General features: G+C 44.9%; 1 protein-coding gene across 2 annotated transcripts in view; it reads left to right on the forward strand.

Annotated features, from left to right (window-relative positions):
• The window catches only part of SCNN1D (sodium channel epithelial 1 subunit delta), a 280184-nt gene that overhangs the window by 206125 nt on the left and 59233 nt on the right, over positions 1-14826 (forward strand). The gene's annotated exons all lie outside the window — the stretch shown is intronic.

The raw sequence follows: 14826 nt of genomic DNA on the forward strand, positions 1-14826 counted from the left end.
TATTTATGCAGATATGGCCAAACACTTCTGCTTTTGTTCACAACCGATAAACACACAGGAGACGGTCACGTCTAAAGATGGCGACCGTGACGCATGACGCTTTCAATGACACCCATGCTATAAATAGATCACATGATCAGCAGTACGTTGTAATGATCACAACGCCACGGACTCCTTCTGAAATGACCGCAGAACACCAGCTATCTCATAAGTAAGTGTATGTTTGTGAGTCACTCTATATGCCACCTACTATACGTGAAAAGTCAGTCCTAACAGAAGGCACTTCTGTCCCTTTCGTGTCTCTATTGTAGCCTAACTGACAGACGCGAATAGTACCAGGTTTCTTCATTCACGCCATCCGCTCGCCACAGCATTTGTTGCATGAGCTAGAAGACGGAAAAGCAAATAAGAACAGAGGTAGGACCAATACCCCTCCTTACTATAAACTATAAACAACAAAGACATGATGGGAACCCTAAATGAATACATTTTTCACATATAGACGCTGTATGACAATTACGATACTGAAAAAGATAAACAAAACGAGACTGGGTTACAGAATAGAACTTCAAAGCTCCCACAAAAAAACAGCGTTTTCTGACGGTAATTTGACCTTATTCTGGTATACATGTGTTTCCTTTCTCGTGTAGGCTTTATATATGGTAAAACAAAACAAGATAAGTAAACTCTTGTGTAATAACGAACCATATTGAATGAATTAACTAGCAAATAGCAAAAAGAGATGCTAGAAATAATGTCCTTTGGAAAACAATGATAAAACCAAGAAAGTAATAAGGATGCACAATCAAATGACATGTTGGGCGAATTTGTGAACTCGTAATGTGAATAGATATTGTTTGAAATAAGTATTTGACTGGAAATATAGTGGATTTTAATTGTTTTTTATGTATTTTTTATGTACTTTGTTGTAGAGAAAGAAAATCAAGATTGAATATTGCCCCAACATTGAGGCCCTTGTGTGTCCTGAAGAAAGCCTTGCACCAAGCTCTATCTTGAGATTTAAGAATCTGAAGGCTTTTCCACAACCAAGTAGCAAGGCTGGAAACAGTCTAAAACCTGTCGACACTTTTGTAGATGTGGGATTTGACAAGAATTGGATTGTGTCGTCCACTAACTATGAACATTACTGTATGATAATATCAACCATACAAAAATGAAAATAATGGATGTGTCCCTTGTAGATTTGATTTGATTACACATGAAATATTTGTTTGATTTTCTCCGATTGATCCTTTTTTGATGACCACTCTCTAGTGGCTTTTTACTTTGCTTCCTAATAAATTGTATTTTTCTATATTTCCGGTTTCTACCGTCTTTGATATATGCTTAGAAAGATGGTTTCCTCCACAGTACTGGTTTGATTACTAGTCCCCGACTATTGTTACATCTAAGGGTAGCCAACTGGGTCTCTGCCTGCACTTCTTCAGGTGTGACAGGAGAGAAGGAGGAGGAAGGAGGAGGAGGAGGGGGGAGTTTGGTGGGGGTGGGTGATAGGTTGTGAGGGAGTGTAGAGAGGGAGGCCATAATGTCCTTAGTTTTATTGGCAAAGTGTGAGGCCAATGCATTGCAGAGGGCCTGGGAAAGAGAAGGGGCGGAGGAGACCACAGAGGGGTTGGCTAGTTCCCGGCAGATTTTGAAAAGTTTAGTTGAGTTATTGGATGTGCCAGAGTCCTGTGCCTGGATGTGGGCTCTTTTCTTTGCAAAGATGGTGAGACTGTATTGCCTTTGGAGCAAGTGATATGCCAGTTTGTCAGAGGATGAGCCTGAAGTTAGCCATTTCCTTTCTGCTGCCCTGCACTTATGTTTGATGGCTGCAAGTTCAGTGTCGTACCAAGTGTTATGCTTTGAGGCAGGTTTCAGACGGATCCTCATGACTGGGGCAAGAATGTCAAGAGTGTTGATGATGGAAAGATGGAGGTTGCTGAGGGCAGTGGCAGAGTCTTAGGTAGGTGGGTTAGGAAGGATGAAGGTCGAGGCGAAGGCTGCAGCAGTCACTCGTTTCATCGTGCGGACGTTAGTGAACAAGGTTGGTGGGACCTTTCGGTGGTGGTCAGCGGACCAGTGGAACCCAGATGTGAGGAGAGGAGAGAGTGGTCTGATTAGGAGAGAGGGTTGACTGATGTTGGGGAGAGAGAGAGGTCAGAGTGAATGAGGGCATCAAGAGTGTGTCCACTTTTGTGTGTTGGCCCGGAAGGGAGAATAGAGAGGGAAAGCAAGGTGCAGAGGTCAGTGAACAGAGTGGATGCAGAGCCAGGGGAATCACATTGAATCTTGAAATCACCCAGGAAGATAAGGTTAGAGGTGGATGAAAGTAAAGAAGAGAAGGTGTCAGCTCAATCAGAGAGGAATAGGGAGGTGGCACCTGGAGGCCGGTAGATGGTAGCAATGGTCAGGGTGGTGGTGGGAGAGGTGACCAATTTACAAACCCGGCTTTCGAAGGAGGAATAGGGCTAGGTAGGTAAGATGGAGGCAGGAACCTTCTCAGGGAAGATTAAAGCAACTCTCGTGCCAGTGCGGTGAGGTTGAGGCTTGGAGATGATCTTGAAGCCGTCAGGAAGGAGAGAGTCAAAGGCAGTGACTGAGCTAGCATTGAACCAAGTCTCGGTAAGAGCGAGAATGTCGAGGTCAATGTCTTCATGAAGGAGACAGATATCAGAGGAGTGTTTGTTCGCTGAGCGGGCGTTAAAAGTCGCCAGGTGGAGGTGGTCAGTACAGTGCCTGGGCCCTATACACAGCAACAAGATATAAAAAGGTCAGAGAAGGTTCTATCTATCCCTTCCTGTCTTAGACCCTATCCCTAGTCAGCACTGATGTGCCGCCTGTCTAATAGTAGATAGAATAGAAAGGAACCAAATTACTGATATTTCAACTCTTTTTCTCTCTCATTTGATGGTACTTAATTGATTGACGGCCCAGGCACTATACTGTTGGTAAATACTTGTGGTTTGGTCAGAATAATCAGTGCAAAGCAAAGACCTCGCTTCTTAGGAATGTTAAAATACAGGGTAAAGCTATTCCCGAACAGTATTGAGGCAAAAATGTACTTTATTGGCCACTACTGAGGGTGAATGAACGCAAATTACAAATTTAGCTCTGACTTCAAAACTAAAATCGTCATACTATGAAGACTAAGCCAGGGGCTATACACTAAGGTTTCATGTCTCCGTGTGGCTATGACGTGGTGTGCAATAGGAACCTTCCTGCCATTTCTACATGTGTGTCAACCGGTTTCGGAGGTCTGAGTGGTTGGTGCCACCTTCTTCAGGACTGTCTTCATAATTAATTTGCAAGGTGTAGCTTCTTCTGAGATGATGCTACGAATGTGTTATCCACTCATACCATGTATCCAATATTCTGTTGTACCAATGGAACGGTCTCACCTCGAACTGGTTTAATCAGACATTTGTGCTGACCCTTTAAAGAATCAGAGGGAACAGTATCACTACTACTTATGAACGGAGTATAGTACAGGGGCAACCCGCTGGTCTTGGAATCAAGGCCATGCAGAGCAACAGTGGTTTGAATCCCGGAACCACGCTTAGAAACCAAACTCAGGTATGGTATTAGGCACAATATGAAAAAACTAATTAATAAATACTAGTTGTACTAAACATACGTCCGATCAGTTTACATGTCAGATATTTGTACAATGTTTGGAGCATACACATATCTTGCGAAGGTAATGTAAGGAACTTATGGTGGCAACAGTAAAGACAGACACATGTGATCACAATTCAAGGATATTTATTAAACTGTATAATGGGTGAGAAAAATGCTTAGTCTAAACCTAAATCTAGGATGGGAGCAAGCTACGACCATCAAATATTAATAAGGCAGTCCTAGTGGTGTCATGTCAAATAAAAAGGGCCTATACTAAAAAAAACTATTGCCAATCCTTACCGCTAAGTTACAAAGGAGTGTGGGATACGGTTCACCAGAAAAGAAAGAAGTGTTCACAAAATGGTAAATCGGGATGGTACAACTGGGGTCTCCCTTCCCCACGTTTTTAGCATGGGACAATGTGGGACTCCTGAGCACAGCACACTCCTGGGCTTCTCCAGCACAAGTTTATAGTTTGTTTCCAAAATATCAGGGCCTTCTGCGGCCAAGTCTCTTTCACACAAATTGCCTCAGAGGACCTGAAGTGCCAAACATTTTTTAAAAAAAGTTCCTTCAATAAATCTCATTCACTGTGGACATTCCTCGGTCGGGTTCACTCTTGTCAACACAATGTTCTTGGGTGTATTATGCTTCAACACGATGTGCAGGTATCTCTCAGCCGGGTTTACATTTGCCAGATACATAGTTTACTTTGCTTTTCTCACAGCAAGGGATTCACTCTCGTTAGTTTTCCCCTTGACATCCGTCTGTCGGGTTCACATAGCCATTCTTACACAATGTTCACAATCTCATCAGGAAGCAGGGGGTTCCCTTCCTCTAGCTTTCTCATGGCAATGCATCAGAGACTTTCAATTGCACAGGGGATCTGATGTGACCCTTGTAGGACCACTCTGAAACCTGACGTCGGCCTCCTGGTACTTGTAGTATTATGTTTCTGTATGTAAACAGGTAATTAGATAGTGAAACCAAAAATAAAGGCAGATATCCACTAACCTGCCTTGATGACCTTGAATGAGGACAGTCAGAATTCCCCTGAAAATTCTACCACCCTCCTTCCTTAGCAAACCAGGAGAGGAGGGGGGAGTACTCCCAGGGAAACCCTCTGGGGCAGAAAACCCTGCTCTGGAACGGATGTAGATCTTTGGAGGTTTGGGTTTCTTCGCGACCTGGAGCTGGACTCGATTGATAGTCGAAATTCAGTATTCCAGATGGATTGGAGGATCGTTGACGGACTGAACCACCCACTAAAAGGTAAGTGATAAGAAAAGAAAGATTAAAGCAAGTGCAGGCTAGAATAGATAGAAAGTACGAGTCGAGATAAGGAACCCCCTACCTAAAGGAAGTAAACTGGTTTCTCAGTGGTTATAACAGGATCAGCATCTGGGAACCCAAGGGAGTCCTCGAACTGTATAGCGGAGAAAGGAAACAGGTATGAAGAGAACGATGGCAGCAAGATATCAGAGAAGGAAGTACCAAATTGTCACCTACTGGAGGGACTTGAATGGGCATACAGCAAGGATACGTGTTGCATGGACCGCGGACTGGCCACGGAATGGACCCAAGTACTGCTGGAAGGTAAGACTGATTAGTAACGATTCTAGAAGTCAAAACAAACAGCGGAATCGAAATAAGAATTTACTACGTAGCAAAGTCGAGCGGTTTAGGGCAGGAGTGTTTCTGAGGCGATCGGGGAAATACTCGTCTGCGAGAAGCTAGGAGAGACTCTTGGTTTGAATTGGATCGACAGTTAGTGGAATTCCTGATGTTAGATTCCGGGCGGTATTTGGAGAGCGCTGATAATGGTTTGTCCGTTCTAAACCAAGAAATAAGAGGTTAGGAAGCAGAATAAGCAGGGGAAGAATTCCCTAGAATTCGTACACTCAGGGAGCGTCCTTCTGGAGAGTAGCGATGCGTTGAGTTGCTGTTACGCGACCGCTATATGGTGTCACGTGACTTCTCTATGGCGTCGTGAACATGCGTGCAAAGGCTGTACCTCCTACTACAGCACGACAGGGGAACTCCACCGTCATGTTAGGGGAAGCAAATAGCAAAGAATTACAATGCTTATCGCGATGCCACAGTGACCATCGCTGGTAGTGGGATGTAACACCCCATGATTATAGTGTATTGGCATATTACATGTTATGTCCCAACTTTTCACACTGCATGCATGCTGGGTAATGGAAGATTAAGCTACAATGGTCGAATTGGAACAAATATCGTCGGCAAAGCCCCAACAGCCACCTGCCGTTCCATGCTTTAATAGAGTTGAGTCATGCCAGTAATGGTTGGTATTGCATTTGGCATTTCAAGTTTGGAGAATGTGTTTATCCGCTTTTGGATGTGTTCATGCTCTAGTCAAGATAACTTGACTGGTTACTGCAGAGGTAGTGGAGGGAACCCGAGCACGGCTGGTTGTAGCCATTGCTCAGTACCCTTCCACTAACGCTTTGCGTTCGCAGCACGGCTTTCCTATGCAATCGCTCATAAATACACATTGCTCAGGAAGCGGTTTATCAATACAGTATTGCTGTTGCATGAATGCTTCACATGTTATGCTGATGTACGCTTACCTGTTTTCGGCAGATCTCTAGTTTGCTTGCTTGCAAAGGTGTCACAAGTGAACGTGAGTTACCGGTGGGAGCGGACGTGCCTTTATGTTTTTGCCATATCCATGATTACTGGACTTGCGTGCTTTAGTGTAGTTTTGTGCAGGTACATTGGGTAATGTTGTAGCTGGCATGCCATCTTGCAAGGGGCTTAGGACTAATGTATTATACACTCACACAGCTGTGTGTGGCAGGAAAGACTGAGCCAATAGTTAATCCCTTTTAAAACTAAGGCTATGAAAGGTTGATAGTTATCACTGTATTGCACAGGATTGGCAGATTAGCACAACCGGACCATTTTTGCATGGTCAATGTCCTATTTGACCTCAACTAGAAGGTGTTGGTAAGCCCTTATAAATCTAAGGATATGAGGAATTGGTTTATGTCTATTCATGACCAGTTAGCAAAAGTATACAGAGCTAGCATGGATAGATGTGCTCATTGGCCCCAAGTAGAGGGTAACAGTGAGAGGAGGACATTTGAGTAGAAGGGAGTGTATGTCTCCACCTCTGGGTGTAATTGTCTCCTTTTCTAAAATTGTCCAGACCATTCTCATTGTGATCTTTTAGCAAAAAGTGTTCCACCAGTGGCACGTTCATCCTTTTAGTGCGTATGCAGGATTAGTGTTCCTGTATTCTTTTCTTGATGGGCCTGGCCATCATTCTGATGTATTTAAGTTCACATGGGCATGTAATGAGGTACATTATTTTACTGGTGTTACAGCTTGTAAATGTTAGTTGTCCCCAAGGGCCCAGGTACAATGTAGTGGACCTAGAGGGTTTGGGGCATACTGAGCATAGGCCGCAAGGAGAACGTGTTGCGGACTATACTACGCTCAGGTGCAGACGTTGAGAAACCCGCTCACAGGGCTTTTTGGGGAAGAACACAATGCTTGCACTAAATGTTCACAAGTGAAGCATTATTTTTCCCCATTGAATCACCTATTATTTGTCCAAACCTGGGACGGGGCTATTCCACCATCATCTCATGCTGCAAGTGTCCTCTGGAAGAAGTCAATATATCATCCATAGCATTACAGGGTTAACCTCAAGTGACCCCAACACTTGTCTGTCCTCAAGGGGCCCTTGCTCATGTCAACTAACCTCTAGAATAAGGGAAAAAAGGGTCACAATTCCACCGGCACTTTGGCTGTATGAATTGCTTAAAATGTGGCACTTATTCAAAGGAAGGTATCCCTCCACCTCTTACACACACTGTACAATAATTTCAAACCCATACACCAGGTTTAAAGGGACAATGTAAATAATTGGGATGGCGGTACACTTTCTGGGTATGAACCCACTCACCGGAGAGTACTTATCAACACGAGGGCAATACTCTTAGAAGACTTTAATCTGGGAATCAAAGATCCGAAAGACAAGAAAGGCAAATCCTTTGCCAAAGCTCTCCTCGACATGGGATTTATCCAAAAGGTTATCAATCCGACCCACACCAAAGGTTATATACTGGATTGGATAGTTGATCACAATTGTGCAGCTGACATCAGCTCCAACGCACCACAACCATGGACCGATCACCATCTCTAACACTTCCACCTACCATCCAGAGTAACAGCTAACCCTAGCCCACCAGTGCCATCTGCTATGGCCAGATTTAAATGACTACTCACTAAAGATGGAATTCTACCCTACCTAGAAGTCTTGGCGCTTAAATGCCCATTCTCTAACAACCCCACAGAGCTGGTAGAGCTTTACAACGCCACTCTCAAAGAAGCAATAGATGCTATTGCCCCATTACAGAAAAAAAGAGCTAAGACCATCAAACATGGTTCACCCAGGATCTACTGGCTGTAAGAGCCCTGAAACGTGCAGCGCTTACCAATTGGCAATCCTGCCCCTCTGACTCACATAAGATGCCTACAAAACAATTGCCAAACAATACAAAAAGGCCATCTCGGTAGCCAAAGCCTCGTCATACAACCTCAGAATTGACAATGCCAAATCTCAGTCTAAAGAGTTGTTTGCAATTTTCAAAGAACTTATCGTACCTCCCACCTCCACACAACAAACAGTGAAAGACAAGGTGTGGTGTAACCACATTCAACACGCCATGCTAGACAAAATAAACACCCTTCAGAAAAAAATGAAGTCTCACTTCAACTCCCTGCCTATGGTCACTGCTTCCGACACCACACCTACAATCACTGGGCCAGTACCAGGTGACACATTGTTTAATAAAAGTCCAAAGCCCTTTGCTTTCAAAGATATAACCGAATCAGAAGTCCTACTGATCATGAGACATATCAAGCCATCTCTCTGCAAGGGTGGCATCTGCCTAGCTAGCCTGATCGAAGACTGTGCGGAGTCACTAGCTCCTTTTCTCACAGCATTTATCAATGCCTCATTTGCTTCAGGCATCGTCCCTCCCTCACTAAAGGAAGCATTGGTTTGACCGCTGCTAAAAAAAACAACCCTTGATCCTGACTCTCCTAAGAACTACAGGCCAATCACCACCGTTCCCTTCTTGTTAAAAATTCTAGATAAAGCTGCATATCTGCATATCCAGTCTTATCCAGAATTGCACAACATTCTGGGGAAAAGGCAATCTGGCTTCCGTCCACATCATGGCACAGAGTCGGCCTTGCTAGACTTGAAGAATCAGTTACTTGAAACAATGGACAATGGAAAGCCTGCGCTTCTCCTTCTCCTGGATTTGTCGGCCGCTTTCGACCATGTCGACCACAAGATTCTAGGTAGACACCTCATGGAGGCTACTAATTTCTCCCAAAAGGCTACAGCCTGGATCACGTCCTTCCTGGAAGGTCGAGCCATGAGGGTCTTTTCTGACCAGGCCTCGGCCACTCCATCCCCCATCGATTGTGGAGTCCCACAAGGCTCATGCACCTCCCCCACCCTCCACAATCTCTTTACATTACCCATCTTTAATGATTTAGACGAGCACAGCATTGCATTCACAAACTATGCCGATGATATGCAAATTCTCATCCCTCTATCCACTCCTACGAGCAAGATCTTAACACTCTTAAGGAGACCTATGCATTCACCCAAGCCTGGATGGCGTCTAACGGTTTATGTCTCAATGGGGACAAACAGAAATCCTACTGGTAGGTCCCAAGGAAATTCTGAACAAACTAGACAGTCAATACAGCACCTTCAGCATTGAGAATATTGTAATCACGGTCTCTGCTGCAGTAAAAACTTTGGTGTGTACCTTGACTCAACCCTATCAATGAAGCGGCAAGTCAATGCCATTTCATTGTCACCAGCTCTCACAACCAGAATCATGAATGCAGTAAAACCACACCTCTCGGCCAAAAACTGCCTTAACATAACCAGAGCCACCAATGGTGCCAAGTTGGTTTACTGTAATGTCCTGCTCCTATGCACTTCTTCCAACAACCTCCAAAAACTGCAAATCACACAAAATAACATTCTGAGAGCCACACTAAGTATTCCTAGAAGAGAGCACATCTCTCAGGAAAGACGAAATGCCCACTGGCTCCCAGTCAAAGAGCGCATACTGTTCAAGGCCCTCACCATCACACACAGATGCCTCTCTCAGTCTGCACCCCAGTATCTGTCAGAATGAATTCACCAGGGGCCCGCAAAGAGACCTAAATGGACCCAATACACCAGCTTTCAGTCCCTGCCTTCAAAAGAGTCAAAGCCGGTGGTGCCAGCTTCGCAGTGTTAGCACCTAAAAAGTGGAACACACTACCACTCAAACTAAAAACTGAAACCGCCTTCGCTGTGTTCAGAAAAGCATTGAAAACAAAGCTCTTCAACTAGATTGTACTTGAAGGTGTTCTTCTGTAACCTTGAAACATACCTACTGTATTATTGTTATGAACGATGTAATGTTTTCTCCTCTCAGCCTTCTTCCTATGTAATCTGTATCCAAGTGAATCTTCTGTAACAGCACCACGATGCCTATGGGCCGCTGCACACTTTATACATTCAAATAAACAAAAACAAAAACAATTACCCTGATATCTTGAGCTTGAAAAGAATGATTCTAACTCTTTATAACTTATTTTGAGTGATTTTTATTATTTTCCTTTTTATGGTGATTAAAGTTGTCATCAGACACGTGTTTCAACCTCTCAAGGTCTTTATCAATGCTAATATGTTGTGTTCTTATAGACCGGGTGGTGAAAAGGTTCTGGATTGCTGATTGTATTGGAAACCTCCCACTGTTAGTCCTGTTAAACTATCGTGTCCGGCTGGGCATAGATTCTGGCCATTTGGCCCGATGATCCTCTCGTGCTTCCATCTGGTTTGCAATCCAACCGGCAATCCAGAAACTTTTCACCATAAAAATCACTCAAAATAAGGTATAAAGAACTAGAATAATTATTTTCAAGCGCAAGATATCCGGGTAAACACAAGTACTAATTCTTACAAGAGGTGTGGGCAACACCTCCATGACCCCTGATCTCACAACACACCAGTTCATATAGAGTCAGCAGCTTATCTCAAAAGTGCAGCGAAAGTGGATTTACAACCCTGGTGCCCAAAACATCTCCCTAACCTCTCTATTCTTCTTATCGGAGAGCATCACCCCACTTGGGGCAGGGTAAATTGGGGAAACTGTGCAGACCGGTGTCACAGTGTACTTTTCCAGGTACCTGTTTGCCATCTAGGCAAGCACCTTCCCACACTGTCTCTTAAGGGTAGATCATTTTGTAAGTTCACCAAAAAAAAGCCATCATGCAGTTAAAACTACCAGCTAATTAGGTTAAATGAGGTTTTATGAGCAGGGGGCCAGACCCTGTTGGTGGGTCTGCATGCATTTGATCATGATTGAAATGATTATAGGAGTCATATTTCATTAGGATCCTGATGGTGGGGCACCACTGTGACAAATCAACTTCCAGGCATCAGTGGGCCATTGAAGAATATCGGTTTCTAAACTATCAATCAGCCCCACACCTCTAGTACACCAGAAGGAACCTGAACAGATTGGAAACTATAAACCTGCTTATCCAATTTGGTAATGTGGATGGAATGGCAGGCTTATCTCTGCAAGGTTGTGGATCGTTGGTTAGTTGCAACACAGCAAAAATACAATTACTACCCAATGATAAAAGCAACTGTCCAGCCAAGGTTGTATACAAATATCTTCTTTATCATTATCACAACAGACAGTTGTAGCACACTACAAATTACAAACCCCACTGTAAAGGAATACAGTTGACCGACAGTTTCAAGAAGGAAAGGGGATGCACTATGGATGCTGACAGGAGGGTAGTCGGTAAAGTATTTAATGTCAGTAAAGTAATTAATTATAATGTTCAAGGACACTTGGTCTCAGCACAAAGGGAGCAATGGGTCGTAAAATGTCACTATGGGCCTTTGGAGAAGGACCAAGGGGACAGAACCACAATGTACCTGGTGCTTGGGATGATCTTGATGCTCAACTGGGTTGAGTCAGTTCCAGCACACTTTGCAGCTCCAACGACAGAGTTCAAGACAGGCGACAGCTGTGGGATTCAAGCAGCAGGCAGTTCGACAAGTGAGGCTGGACGGACGGCTGCATGCTGGCCTACACGGCGGCTCAGGGTCAGGAATCGCTGTCTCTGTGCTGGTTGGTTGATCTGGAATGCTGGTCGAGGCATCTCAGACAGCTTTAGTAACTACAGCGTGACAACAGTCAGTGGTGCAGCCAGTCGCAGTTCGAGGGCTCGACTGCCTCGAAAATGTCCTTAAAAGATAGACACTGGTGGATGCTTGTCATGGCACTCCTCCTAGCTTCTTCACTGGGCTTGTAACGTCCCTTAAGGCGGACAGCCCAAAGCTGAGCAGAGTGTTTGCAAGCAACGGCCTTGTCCTTTGTTCAGAAATACTCTGGCACTTCCCACCTAGGAAGCTTGCTGGCAGAACCTAGCAGGGCACGCTGTGTGCTGGCTTGGTAATGGTGCTGGACGGGTCCTCTGAGTTCGGTATCTCTCTCTGTTCCCTGGGAGATGTTTAGAGGAGTGATCTTGCTTCCTTCTTGGAAATCCTGGCCTTCCTTCGATGGCAGAAGCTGTAAGGCAGACTGTACCTTCAAGCGGGGTTCAAATGAGTCCTTCTTGTTACACCTTGCAAAGTCTTCATATTATCTGCTAAGAGAGGGGCTCAGTCCTCTTTTAAAGCCAAATGAGCCCCAGTGATTGGTGCATGCTACGCCTACCTTAATGAACCAATCCGGGTTCCCATCAACAATATTCTGTTATGTGTCAGGTCATAACCAGAGTGCTTTGCAACAGAAAAGGCAAAGGGGTGAAAACATGTACTATTAAGTCCCACCCATCTTCATGTCTGTTTTGGATCAAAGGGTCTCTCTGGTTAACTGAGCTCTCTGTGGTCCCTGATCAAAGTGCAGGTCTCCCTTGAAGTTATGGCGAGAACAGACTTTCTGTCTCCATCAAATCACATACTCGTACCTTCCTAAATGGTATCCTCCTGCTTTTAAACTCATACAGGGAGTCTGCACCTTTACGGAGATTGGCAAGATGACCTTCTGTCCAGATTGCCTTTCCACCTGCTGTGCTAAACACACACACATGCATGTGTCTATGCACCCTCGTGCTCACGCACACACTCTCTCGCTCTCTTAGTCAGAAAAAGAAAGACACTACAAAGCTTGGTTTCGGTTTAAAATAGGCTGCAACCATTAGGGTTAGTGTCATCCTTCTACAACCTCCTGAAGCGAGCATTAGTTTTCATCTGCCACCAGATGGTGGTAATCCCAAGTGGCACATGGAGGCTTTGAGACTTCTGCAGACAATCTCCAATTCGTATTCATGGCTGTATCCAGCAGCCTCTCCAGATGAAACCTCTGTTCCTGGGTTCATGACTTAATAAATTGGTTCTCGTTCACTCGACGGGTCAGACCTTATTAAAACATCTTGATCTCATCAAGCACCACACCTAAAAGATTCTGGCAGTGCACAGCGGTCCTCTACAGGAGTCCTTGAATGGCATCATCGCACAAGGCCATACTCCAGAACTTGATTTATTAGGGTATTTGCATGGGACTTATTTTGAACAGCAGCACTTATTTCTTCATACTCTGTTTTTTTATGTTGTGTTTTGTCAACTTCATTTTAACTGTCAGTCAGTCATAGTCCCACAACAAGCAATAACAGCGTGGACTGGCCATGTGCCTCTTCATCCCACAGTGGCTCATTGTTATTCATGGACTTGATGAGCCATGCATTGCTTATTATCTTTTTTGATGAATAACACAGAGCCAGATTGACAAAGCAGGGTGCTTGTTGTGCTGGCCACGCGTGCACACTCTGCCAGTCAGTTTACTTGCACATTTCTGCTACTGTAATAACTGGTAGCACTTCGGCAGCAGGGCGAGTGGCTCGGGAATGTGGTACGGGCAGCAGCAGGTGTACCGGGGGGCAGCTAACTAGTTCAGTGAGCGGGTGGGCATGCACATGTGTATGTGGCAGTAGTATGGATGGTTTGTGACACATGACTCTGGAGCATCTAGCAGGCAGGGACCCTCTGCTGGCACATGCATTGTCTTCCTAAGCCAGCGTCTACGCCTTACTCTTCTGGTACCCACCGAACATGGGATGCACCAATACATAGGTTTTTTCGAGAGCGCCAACTCCCTAATTCTTAAACACATGGTGGCATGTGGCTGCAGTCTGTGCCTCACAGTTGTCAGAGCCATTACTAGGACAAAATACCATAATAAAAATACCATTATAACATACAGGAACCTGGCACAGACAGGACAACAAAAGGGCAGTCACCAGCCACCACCACTACCACCAGATGGGAAAGACCAGTTAAATGGCGCTGCCGAGAGTGCACATGCTGAGTCCCAATGTATAGAAGTTCAGTAATGATTCTGTCTACATTTCTCCATAATTTTGCTTTATTTTCTGTGGCTAAGTGGTCAAAGTCTTCCACTTCCCATCCATACAGTCAAAGGGAAATGATGTCGAGGGTGGTGTGTTTAAAGAAGATGTTAACCATTTGGTGTCGCATTTCAAGACACAGCTAGTATGTTATATTAAATTGGTATTTGTAAATTGCACATCTGTCATGGGTATTGCACACATCACCCGCAATGAGCCAGTGGGAGTTGCAACTACACCCCCAAAAATGTTGCCGTTGTGGAGAGCCTCAGCGGGTAGCAGCAGTGGGTGAAGAGCTGCTGCCATGATGTGGCATGGGACCGCTGCAAAATAGTTGGGCCCGTGCAATTATTAAAAAATAATCATAAACACTGCTGTATTTCCCCGAGGTCAAACTGCCTAGTGGGTTGACAACTACCCAGCCAAAGGGGGCGGGGGTGGTGTGGTGGAGGGGGTGGGGATGGGGTGGTGCAGTGCCCAACGATTTGGCGTCCCTTGAACCTGACAAGTAACTCTGGGCCTGGGGGGGGAATTGGCGGGGGGGGGGATGAAATATGGAAGTTGAACACACAAAAACGAAAAAAAATCTTAAGAAGACAGGTTCCATAGAGGTGATGACGGGCGTTTTGTAGGATGCCCAGGGCACCTCTCTCTGGATACAGTAAAGCTACTGTACATGGCAGTGGGGGATAAAGGGTCAAATGTCTGGATGGTACGAGGTTTGGCGGC

The sequence above is a fragment of the Ambystoma mexicanum genome, chromosome 8 (assembly GCF_040938575.1).
Source record: "Ambystoma mexicanum isolate Mex_15411 chromosome 8, UKY_AmexF1_1, whole genome shotgun sequence".
Lineage (NCBI taxonomy): Eukaryota > Metazoa > Chordata > Amphibia > Caudata > Ambystomatidae > Ambystoma > Ambystoma mexicanum.